At 42.8% G+C, this 12,797-nt stretch overlaps 1 long non-coding RNA gene across 1 annotated transcript; it reads right to left on the bottom strand.

Moving 5' to 3' along the window:
• Positions 1-46: 46 nt before the first annotated feature.
• Positions 47-11,955, bottom strand: LOC117515009. The gene is made up of 3 exons (XR_004561988.1): positions 11,862-11,955; positions 2,858-2,867; positions 47-56 (listed from the first exon to the last, which is right to left on the bottom strand). It is a non-coding gene; the product is annotated as an uncharacterized LOC117515009 (long non-coding RNA).
• Positions 11,956-12,797: the final 842 nt, after the last annotated feature.

Raw genomic sequence — 12,797 nt, 5'->3', positions numbered from 1 at the left:
AAATTCAGATGTATCAAAGTGTGTGTGTGACATGAGCGCACACACCAAACTCCTCCCTGGCCACGCCTTCATCTGAATATGCAAATGTATTCATATGGTGTGGTTGTGTCGTGCTGACGGCACCATAAGTGTGAGGTGTCATGTGTTTGATGACGTCCGCCGTTGTCTCTGTGTTGTTGTGTAAAAATTAAAGGACTTTTGGAGACAACGTGCAAAAACACAGAAGCTGTGGCTCGCTCGCCATTCTGTCACGCGGCTTACTGCGATGTAAAACGGAAATTAAATGAGTGTGTCTGTGTGTGTAAATGCTGAGGCTCAGAGCAACACACACACACACACACACACACACACACACACACTGAAGTAAAAAGATATTAGGTGCACAGCAGCTGACTGTGTGACATCAACATGACACACACTTTTACTGACAAACACTGAACACAGTCGGGGGCTCATTAAGAAGCTCTGCAGCTCCAGTTCCACCATCAAGAAGAAGAAAACACATTCATAATAATAACAACAAAAAAACATATTTGAATGTGCCCACGCTCAAATGTGCCCACGCTGGTTATCATTAGGAACAATTACATGGACAAACTGTTTAACCACCAAGCAGCCCCCCCCCCCCCCCCCCCCCCCCATCGCACATATAATCACATATAATTTGAACATTGATGGAATGAAACTGTTTCATATGAACAAAAACAAATTCATCATGTGATGGTGCCTTTATAGCAACATGTGTGCAGTCAACAGCTCTGATCACATTAAAGGGAAACCGCCTCTCGCTGCAAATTGTGCTTTAATGTTGGAATGTGATGTACCTGGATGACACTCGGATGATTGTGTTCCACATTGCTGCCACGGCTCGGCTCAAGGTTGACTGGCACACTCCTGACTGATCGGCCTGGAATGCCCCTGATGCCAGGAAGCCCAGCGTGGTCAGCACCTGTGTGGGCACAGACGACCCCTGGCTCCTCGCCGTATTGCACGCTGGGCCGGCTGCAGTTCTGTGCACAACTCCAGTAACAGCGACCTTGGTAATTGACATTGTAAATCCTTGCGTTCCCTGAATACATGCTCACATCAGATTGCACCATTTGCAAAGGTCCTCCAACAACACTAAAGCCTCAGTCCCACCAAATAATAAAGTCATGAATAATGAGCCACGTATGGATTTGTCAGTGATTAGTTGACTAATGATCCACGTTGTAATCTATCACGTATCGCTATGAAGAAGCCTCTATGTGTCTCTCTGTACCTCGCATATGCCAGGTATCAGCCTCTAATGAGCCACGACTGACCTGTCATTTGAGCCCATCCAGCCTCGAATGGCTCGTGTTGCTGCATATGATCCACGTCAAGCCACATATGGCCCATGTAGCGCCATGTAACGTGACGGTGGTGCATGTTTATGCATGGGTTTAGTCCAAGCCTCCCATACTTGGTCCCTTTAAAGTATGAGTTTTCAATTCACATCAAATAGCCTGCCTGTCCTCGTAGCTGCCAGGTGCTCAGATAATGGGCTTCTAACAGCCTCGTCCTCACCACAAACATGCCTTTAAAATCCTCGTTAGTCCTCGTTAGTAACTCGCACACAAACTGCTCCACGCTGTTGTTGCTAAATTTTGAACTTCTTGAAATTAGCGCCACGAGATGAGCCTCATTAACCAAATATTCTGCCTCTAAGAGCCACTATTCTCCCACGATTGTTGAATAACTGGACTTGTACCAGAAAAACATGTTGCGTGGCTCATTATTCATCCTTCATTATTTGGTGGGACCAGGGCTTAACGCAGCCCCTCTTAGCGCCATTTTCCGCATCACATCGCGCATGTTTTTATATTCACCCATATAACTGCAAACACGTGGGTGTGTTAATTGTTCATCAGTGTGTCTCTGATGTGCACGTCACTCTGGTGACTTCTTGTTTTCACACTATTAACGGTTCCCAGCATCACCTCTGCGTGTCGCCAGTAGAACTCTAGCTGTAGAAACGTGCGTACGGCAACCAGGATTTTTGTGTGATGCACCGCACATTTCTACAATCATTTCACGTTTGATACATCTGAATGTTGGCGTAGAGATGGACATGTGCCATGTTTTCGTGTGTCCACGCACTTTGTACACAAGACCCCTGGACCCTCATTTATCAAACCGTGCACAGAAAAGGTTCTGCATGATGTCAGACAAAGAAGAATGTTAGTATGTGTGTAAGTATCAAAAAAAAAAAAAAATCAGTATTTATCAAAAAGATGCACATTGTTCTTACACACATCAGTAAATATCAGCTACTGATAAAACACACGTCCTAAAGCACATGCTCGTGCACGCTCATGGTCATTTGCATTCAGAAACACCCTCAATTACCCAAATAGTCACAAAACATCTGTCTGTTGCTCGTGTTGCTCACATTGTAACAATTAACAGAGCAAAGGTAAGAGACATTTGTGAAATGAGATCGAGGTGTTTGTGTGATGTCACAGCACTGAGATGACAAAATAAATGTGGTGATTGGCAACTCTAGGTGGCGACGGTGAGTCCAAAATTAGTTTTGAACCCCACCATTCCTCACGACTTTACAGTCACTGTGTCACATGTTTCTTAATTTAGACATCAAAATTATTTACAGACATAATTTTAGCAAACTTTCAGAAGCTTTAACAAGCTCACCACAGTAGCGACCATGAAACATTTCAATTAACAGAATAAGTAGGCAATTATTTATCGTTATGGTTGTGTCAGAATCCTTGGTGCGTCACTGCACTGCCATTTTTATTACGACATTATCTCCACAATCTGAGTAATGAAAATAATGTGGGTCCATTTTTAACATTTTAAACTGCAGTGAGGGAACTGTTTGCGTTCTGTCTTCTAGTTGCAGGTAAAAGTAAAGGTCTTCATTATTTTTTATTTAAAAGCTGCTGTTCTGTTCACACAGGTGCGTTTTGCAGGTTTTGACCCCAGTGAGGTGATACATGTTTCCAGCCACATAATTACTTACTGTGCACTTATTCGTTTGAGGGAATAAAGAACGAATGACAATGAAGTTGCTTGCTGTGATACTTTCTAGTTGCAGTTACCATGTTCTACCACTAGGTTCTGTCTGTACACATGGTCAGAGCTGTGAGTCTGAACGGTTAATAAATGAAGACCCTGGAACTTCAGTAGTTCATAGATCACCTCTAGTCAGGTCCAGGGACCCCCATCCCCCAACATGTCCATTCCTAAACATCCGGCAGACACCCAGAAGGTCTCGAGCTGGAAATTTCCCTGCAATACTTTTCTGTTTTTCCACAACACATCAGTGTTAATCATTCGGGTTTCGGCTGTATTGTTTTGCAGCAGGATGCAGCTTTTCAAAGCAGCATGGATCATCTGATTAATATGATAAATACAACAAGAGCGATCACAGATTTCTGACGTCCCCCAATCCAGATCTAGATCACCTCCAAAATTCAGTGGATTCTTCCATGGCCTAATATCTATCTGTGGTGCAAATTTGGTGAGAATCCATGAAGTAGTTTTGATGTAATCCTTAAAAGCCTATAAAAACCTCAAAGACGTACAAGCTGGTCATCGACTTTGGGAAGTCCAGACCAACACTACGACCAGATCTGATCCAGAGAGCTGAGGTGGAGGCTGTGGATTCCTACAGGTACCTCGGGCTGTGGCTGGACAGCAAACTGGACTGGACAACCCACACCTACCACCTGTACAGGAAGGGACAGAGCAGGCTGGACTTTCTGAAGAGGCTGCGGTCGTTTAACATCTGCAGGAAACTTCCTGTGGATGTTCTGCCAGTCCATAATAGCCAGCATCCTCTTTTACACCGTGGTGTGCTGGGGTGGCACATCCAAGAAGGACACATCCAGGCTGGACAAACTGCTCAGGCAGGCTGGCTCTGTGGCTGGCATGAAGCTGGACTCTCTGGTGACAGTGGCAGAGAAGAGAACATTGGACAAACTGCTGGACATTATGGATAATAAATGTTAAATGGATTGCATTATTATATTACATTATTATATTATATGGACTGCATTTATATAGCACTTTTCTATCTGCATCAGACGCTCAAAGCACTTTACACATCAGTGCCTCACATTCACCCTGATGTGAGGCTGCTGCCATGCAAGGCGCCCACTACACATTGGGAGCAACTGGGGGATTAAGGACCTTGCCCAAGGGCCCTTAGTGATTTTCCAAACAGGCTGGGATCCTCTGGTCTCAAGCCCAATCCTTTAACCACAAGACCATCACCTCTGCCGCGTTTCTGGACGATGCCAGTCAGCCTCTGCACACCGTCATCAGCAACCAGAGGAGCCTCTTCAGCCACAGACTGCTCCTTCCCAAGTACAGGACCAACAGACTGAAAACCTCCTTTGTCCCACAGGCCATCAAGCTGTACAACTCTTCACTCAGGGGGAGGAGGAGTAACAGGAAGACAGAGGACGGGAAGGAGAGGAACAGTAGGAGCCAGTAAGACAGTAGCAATCAGTATGTCTGGTATTTACAGTATATTGTGTATTTGTATTTATATTTACAAACTGTTTTTAATACTTTCACTTTTGATACTCTGTGCTGCTATACAATGCTGCTGGAACCTCAGTTTCCCTGAGGGAGTCTTTCCAAGGGATCATTAAATTTCTGTCTAATCTATTCTAAGTGAAACTTGATCTATAATCCAGATCCAGATCACCTCCAAAATTTAATGGAGTCTTCCATGGCCTAATAGCTATCTGTGATGCAAATTTCGTCAAAAGCTGTCAAGTAGTTTTCACGTAATCATGCTAATAGACAGACAGACAAAGTGTTTGTGGATAAGGGAATTGCTCATTTGGGTGATTCTTTAACTACGGGCACTATTGGCCTTGTAAATGTAATTTCCACCACACCATTGCCTTACAATATAAAGCGCCTTGGGGCAACTGTTTGTTGTGATTTGGCGCTATATACATGTGCTCTGATGTCACTGTTTATCTCCATAGAAACTACCCAAACAATCTTTCATACAAACTGTTTAAAGGGACATTACAGTGTTGTGGAAATTACGGCAATAGTGTGGGACAACTACATTTTGTTTAAAAAAGTCACAACAGTTGTATGACATTGAATACCCCAATTATGTTTTGATTATTTTACTGATATTTTACTGATAATTTACCATTCATTTTTATCATTGAAGATCAAAAGTCTGGGTGTGGGACAAGCACAAAACGGCAATATTTGCATATAATGATGCTGAAAAAAGGTGAAAAGGTCATCATAGACTACTAGAACAAATTTCTTAACACACTTTCATTGTAAAGATAACTATAAAAGTGTGAAATTTCCCCTTTTTTCTGTTTTTCATACAATATGATCAAAGGACATAATAAGTGCCCGTAGTCTAAGAATCACCCATTTACAGCTTTAAAAAAATCCACTAGTGTGTGTGAAGGACATGTTGATGATTTCCACCTCATTAATGTGAGGCACCGTGCCAATAAAACTGCCAAAGCTATTAGATCCACTCAGAGCCAACAAGAAGGCACCAGGACATATCACTGCTGTGGTACAAGAACTCACTCTGCAGAGACCCATCTGAACCTGAGTGACGAGGTTTTTCACAGGAGGTGGAATTTAAGGAACCTGACTTTGGTCCAGTCGATGCAGTGAACAGATACTTCTCAAAGTCAACTCAATCAATCAATCAACTTTTTTCTTGTATAGCGCCAAATCACAACAAACAGTTGCCCCAAGGCGCTCCACATTGCAAGGCAAGGCCATACAATAATTATGAAACACAGTCTACGTCTAAAGCAACATAACCAAGGGATGGTCCAGGGTCACCCGATCCAGCCCTAACTATAAGCCTTAGCGAAAAGGAAAGTTTTAAGCCTAATCTTAAAAGTAGAGAGGGTATCTGTCTCCCTGATCTGAATTGGGAGCTGGTTCCACAGGAGAGGAGCCTGAAAGCTGAAGGCTCTGCCTCCCATTCTACTCTTACAAACCCTAGGAACTACAAGTAAGCCCGCAGTCTGAGAGCGAAGCGCTCTAATGGGGTAATATGGTACTATGAGGTCCCTAAGATAAGATGGGACCTGATTATTCAAAACCTTATAAGTAAGAAGAAGAATTTTAAATTCTATTCTAGCATTAACAGGAAGCCAATGAAGGGAGGCCAACACGGGTGAGATATGCTCTCTCCTGCTAGTCCCCGTCAGTACTCTAGCTGCAGCATTCTGAACCAACTGAAGGCTTTTTAGGGAACTTTTAGGACAACCTGATAATAATGAATTACAATAGTCCAGCCTAGAGGAAACAAATGCATGAATTAGTTTTTCAGCATCACTCTGAGACAAGACCTTTCTGATTTTAGAGATATTGCGTAAATGCAAAAAGGCAGTCCTACATATTTGTTTAATATGCGCTTTGAATGACATATCCTGATCAAAAATAACTCCAAGATTTCTCACAGTATTACTAGAGATCAGGGAAATGCCATCCAGAGTAACGATCTGGTTAGACACCATGCTTCTAAGATTTGTGGGGCCAAGTACAATAACTTCAGTTTTATCTGAGTTTAAAAGCAGGAAATTAGAGGTCATCCATGTCTTTATGTCTGTAAGACAATCCTGCAGTTTAGCTAATTGGTGCGTATCCTCTGGCTTCATGGATAGATAAAGCTGGGTATCATCTGCGTAACAATGAAAATTTAAGCAATACCGTCTAATAATACTGCCCAAGGGAAGCATGTATAAAGTGAATAAAATTGGTCCTAGCACAGAACCTTGTGGAACTCCATAATTAACTTTAGTCTGTGAAGAAGATTCCCCATTTACATGAACAAACTGTAATCTATTAGACAAATATGATTCAAACCACCGCAGCGCAATGCCTTTAATACCTATGTCCAGTATCGTCATGTATCACTATATGTATAATGTCACTGGTAGTGTATCAAGGAGCGTATTGAATCGTTGTCAGTGATGAGATTCACATGCCTATTATGTGGGTATATTCAGATGACTTTCTAATCCATAAAGAACAGTTTTCAAGGTGAGCAGAAGTAGTAAATCTGTATGGGATTATGTCCAGCGATAACGCACCCAACCAGGATCACTACACATCAACACTCATTGACAATATATTAACAAACGTAATTGCTGGGAATTTAATGGGTGGATTACTTATTAGTGAATTCAGTGAACACTTACCAGTTTTTGTTGTGTACAATTTTTATTTGATAAAGTTGATCATATTGACACTCCAAATTTCAAAAGAAAATAACTGAGCAATATATGGCAAATCTTAGAACAGATTTATCACACCAAGATTGGTGTGACATCTACACTGAAGACATTGAGCAATCATATGAATCATTTATCTCCATTATCTCCAAGTTGGATGATAAACATTGTCCATTGATGTTAAATGTTGTAAACAAGTGAAATACTGACAAACCTTGGATCACTAAAGGACTACTGAATGCATGTCAAAAAAAATTGTGTAAGCAATTTTTAAAGCATAGAACAATTGAAGCTGAGATTAAATATATGACATATATAAAAACAAAAACTAATATTATGCGATCTTGCAAAAGGCAGTATTATAGTGATTTGTTGGGAAAAACAAAACAAACATCAAGGGTACTTAGAAGCTCTTAAACAAATTAATCAAAAATAAAAGAAGTTGTCAAAGATTATCCATTATATGTGTACCTTTACTCAAATATTGATACAGTGGTTAAGGAAAAGAAAGCTATAGTAGATCATTTTAATGATTATTTTGCCAATGTGAGGAAAAATTTAGCAAATTGAATTGTATTTTCTAATACGAGCTTTTGGGTTAACAGGGCAACAAGTAATAACCTTTCAGAATCAATATTCATCAGAGAAACTTATGAATATCACGGGGCCCGGCCAAGCTCAGCCCGAAAGAGTGATGTGGGCCCGCCCTCCTGTGGGTTCACCACCTGCAGAGGGGGCCATGGGGGTCGGGTGCAGAGAGGATTGAGTGGCGGTCGAGGGTGGGTGGCCCGGCTGCCCAGTCCGCGTTCCTGGCTGTTGGGACGTGGAACGTCACCTGGCTGGGGGGGAAGGAGCCTCAGCTTGTGTGGGAGGTTGAGAGATACCGACTAGAGATACTTGGGCTCACCTTCACGCACAGCTTGGGCTCTGGTACCCAACTCCTGAAGAGGGGCTGGATGCTCCACTTTTCTGACGTTGCCCACTGGGAGAGGTGGAGAGCTGGGGTAGCATTGCTTATTGCTCCCCAGCTCAGTCGCCATGTGTTGGAGTTCACCCCAGTGGATGAGAGGGTCGCGTCCCTACGCCTTCGTGTCGGGGACAGGTCTCTCACTGTTGTCTTGGCCTACGGGCCGGCAGTGCAGAGTACCCGACCTTCTTGGAGTCCCTGGGAGGGGTACTAGATAGTGCTCTGACTGGGGACTCCATTGTTCTCCTGGGGCATTTCAACGCCCACATGGGCAGCGACTGTAAGACCTGGGGGGCTGACCGGGAAGCACGGCCTCCCCGATCTGAATGCGAGTGGTGTTCAGTTGTTGGACTTCTGTGCTAGTCACAGTTTGTCCATCACAAACACCATGTTCGAGCACAAGCGTGTCCATAAGTGCACATGACACCAGAACTCATAGTTGTATCATCTGACCTTCGGCCACATGTCTCGGACACTCGGGTGAAGAGAGGGGCTGAGCTGTCGACCGATCACCACCTGGTGGTGAGTTGGATCCGCTGGGAGAGGAGGAAGCTGGCCAGACCTGGCAGGCCCAAACGTATCATGAGGGTCTGCTGGGAACTACTGGTGGAACCCTCTGTCAGCGAGGTCTTCAACTCCCACCTCCGGGAGAGCTTCTCCCACATCCCGGGGGAGGTTGGAGACATGGAGTCCGAGTGGACCATGTTCTCCACCTCCATTGTTTATGCGGCCGCGCATAGCTGTGGTTGCAAGGTCTCTGATGCCTGTTGCGGTGGCAATCCCCGAACCCAGTGGTGGACGCCGGAAGTAAGGGATGCCGTCAAGCTGAAGAAGGAGTCCTACTTGTCTTTGTTGGCAAGTGGGACCCCAGAGGCAGCTGACAGGTACCAGCAGGCCAAGCGTGCTGCAGCCCGTGCGGTCACAGAGGCAAAACCTTGGGTCTGGGAGGAGTTCAGGGAGGCCATGGAGGAGGACTATTGGTCGGTCTCAAAGAAATTCTGGCAAACTGTTTGATGCCTCAGGAGGCGGAAGCAGCTCTCCACCGGCACTGTCTATGGTGCGGGTGGTCAGAAAGCTCCTCAGTGGCAAGGCTCCTGGGGTGGATGAAATCCGTCCTGAGTACCTTAAGTCTCTGGATGTTGTGGGACTGTCTTGGTTGATACGCCTCTGCAACATTGCGTGGTGGTCGGGAACAGTGCCTCTGGATTGGCAGACCGGGGTGGTGGTCCCTCTGTTTAAGAAGGGGAACTGGAGGGTGTGTTACAACTATAGGGGGATCACACTCCTCAACCTCCCCGGTAAGGTCTATTCCAGAGTACTGGAAAGGAGAATGCAACCGATCGTTGAACCTTGGCTTCAGGAGGAGCAGTGTGGTTTTCGTCCTGGTTTTCGCCCTTTGTTTTTATTTTACTCTGTACCTGTAATGTGTGTATGTCACTACTTGGGGGGTGTACGGGTTAGGAAGGAGACAGGAAGTGAGGTTCTGCACCAAATTGATGGTGCAATTTGGTGCATTCCAGTCTGTTAAAATGCATGGGAATGCACCAAATTGCACAATTTTTCAATTGCAATTTGGTGCCCCAGACCCCCCAACTCAATATTGCTCCCCCAACTTTAAAAAGGGTTCTGACTCCCAGGTGTGATCTAAGCTATACATGATTTAAAATGTTAAAATGCCCAGGAATGCACCAAATTGTACTTTCGAGAGAAATGGTGCAATTTGGTCCCCCAGACCCCCTAACTCAATATAGGTAGCTTTCAAGCTCACGTCTCTTTTCAAAGAATTTGGTTAGCAGCTGTTTTCCCTCAGTTTTCTTTCCTTGTCCTTTTTTCTCTTCTTTTTTGAATTCTGGACTTTGATTTTTTTTTTTATAAGACATGTCTTATTTCAGCCTAAACACTAGGGCTGCAACTAACGATTATTTTAGTAATCGATTAATCGGTCAATTATTTTTTTGATTAATCGTTTTGTTTGTTTGTTTTTTTACTTACATGTGAGTTTTGCCATTATTTCTTTGAAATAATGGCAAAACGTAATGGCAAGAATTAAAAGGCCTTTGTCACACAACATCGTTTGAGCTTGTAATAAAGTTATGATGTTATATTCTTGTCAAAAACATACCTGGAGTAGTGTTTTGTTTTATTTTGCACATACATACATCACCGACACACCACAGAGAGATTTCCATCAGGTTTCACCCGATTATGAGCATTTTTAGATGCCTACAGCAACTATCTGAACCACTGACAACATATTACAGCAAGAGTCCACAAAAGTATTTTAAAGGCCTGACTAAAGTGTAATATGTGATCTTTAATAAGATATTTTCATGAAAAAAGACACAAATGTGCAGTTTAATTCATTTTATTTTTTTCTTGTTTAAAACAGCTTAGATGTGGTTTGAAACAAATTGTCATTAAACTTAAATAAAACAGGAATGAAGTGGAGGTTTAAGAGTCACTAGGTGTTCACAGGAAACACTTATTTCTATATTTATTTATTTATGTTTATTGTTAGTTGGTTTATCTTTTCTGTTGTTTTGTTTTATCAGGTTTTGTTTCTTTCTCTAAAATTGTATTGTAGCATTATTAGTTATTATTACTATTATTGTTGTTGTTATTCTTCTTGTTATTTTTAATATATAAATAAGAATAAATAAAAAATACTACAATTCATAATACATTTGACGACTTTGACGATACTTTTACGACAACAAACGCTGAGCCATTAATTATTATACAGAAAACAAATGCACAAAAACGTGCTGAGATGTGAACAGCTTAATGCTAACTTTAACATTGAAAACGCCATAGACATGCTAAAGCATTAGCATCGGCCCCGTTTTTAAGTTATAAAATGCATCTATCAACTGTTTCAGAAGACCACAACAGGTTGGTTTAACATAAAAAAGGTAAATATTACTCAGACATATGCTATTTAGGTTTTAGCAGGAAAAAATTAAGATAAAGCAAAGTAAAACAGAAGCAGTGCTTCAATTCCAAGATTCGACAGGAGTTGGCAAAAGGTCCCAAACAGTGAGTGCCAAACAGTTGCTAATCATCGCAAAAACTGTCACTAACATTTGCTAATAGTCGTTAATGTTTGCCAACATTCACTTGTGCCAAATTCCAGCTGACACACAGCAGCAGATCGAAGCAGTGCTTTGATCTGCTGCTTCGTTGGTTCAAGATTCAAAGAAAAGCCGCGTTATATAGAAGAAACAAAACATTTGTGGTAAAACAAAGTTATTTAGCACGTAATCGATGACTAAATTAGTTTTATTTTTTTAACTCGATGAGTTGTGTCAGCTCCACAAAATACCTCTCCTCTTTCTGTCAGATCCCGTTTGGGACGTGTGTGTGTGTGTGTGTCTGTGTGTGTGTGGCAGAGTGCCGCCTGTGCGCCTGGACTAAACCATTGTACAACTGTGCAGGGGTGGGAGGGGCCCTCACAGATCTTTCAATATTATTGTTAGAGCAGAATTATGTTTTGCAACATTTATACATTCATTCTAATTATATTCTTTTACAACATGAATTGTATGGACATTGATAACATGTAACACAAAAATGTATTTAATGCCAGTTTTTTGTGCCCCTCTCCCCCATGCTCTGGGCTCTTTACCCCCCCAGTCTGACACCCCTGATTATACCAAAGGGACCCATTCCTTATGCAGCCCATCATCATGGCTTTTATATTTTTAATTAATTTATATCAAGTTGTGGAGATTTGCTTTGCGTTTGACTTTTAGAATTTTAGAAATTTGTATATATTTTTTTTTATTTTATTTTCTGTATTGGAAATGGCATAACCAAATTAAAATGCAAAAAATACCAAGTGGCCAAATACTTTTGGACTGAACTGTATATTGAAAGTTGGTGGAGGTGTCACATTGCTGTCATTTAACCAAGTTTCTGTTCAAGCCCATCAGCTGTCCTAAAATCATGAACTGAATGAGATTTGTTTCTCAGAGTTCTCAGTCACTTTGCACCATTTGGGCCAAAAGCTGTGGCTTACATGTGGGCACATGCACGTTGTCTGACGTGCACTCCCTGCTGTCTTTCTGAGAATCACCGGTGTGGAAGAGATTACCCACACACAGGATCCAAGCTTGGTTTGAAAACATGCACTGCTGACTTCATCACTGCAGCAGCACTGACCCCAAAAATTTCAGTTAACTGGATTATTGAAAAGGCCTGACCTCTTCTCTTTCAGCAGGTGGGGGCTCCTGCTGACTGTGATGTAGACGCCAAAGCTGCTGCTTGTCTTTTCTTTTAAGGTGCTCCAGGTTTTTCTGGGGGGGGCTAAGATGTTCCCAGGGGAAGGTCTCAGTGATGGGACTGGAGACAAGGCACGGGGGGGGGGCTGGCAGCTTGATCCCAGCTGATCCCAGCTGATCCCAGCTGCTCTACAGTTGCTGGCTGGTGTGTAAATGTAGATTTCTCTTGCGTTCGTGTCTCTGGCAGCTGATAGTTGTTTATTGTTGTTGACTGCACGGCTCCATCAAGGTGTTTGATTTTGAAGGTTTTCATGGTCCTGAGAATGCCTTGGATCTGCTGCAGGCTGAGGACGTCTGATGAGTGACTGGACGATGACT

The sequence above is a fragment of the Thalassophryne amazonica genome, chromosome 8 (assembly GCF_902500255.1).
Source record: "Thalassophryne amazonica chromosome 8, fThaAma1.1, whole genome shotgun sequence".
NCBI lineage: Eukaryota > Metazoa > Chordata > Actinopteri > Batrachoidiformes > Batrachoididae > Thalassophryne > Thalassophryne amazonica.
Note: the sequence above shows the minus strand (reverse complement) of the source record. Positions and strands in the feature narration are given on the sequence as shown.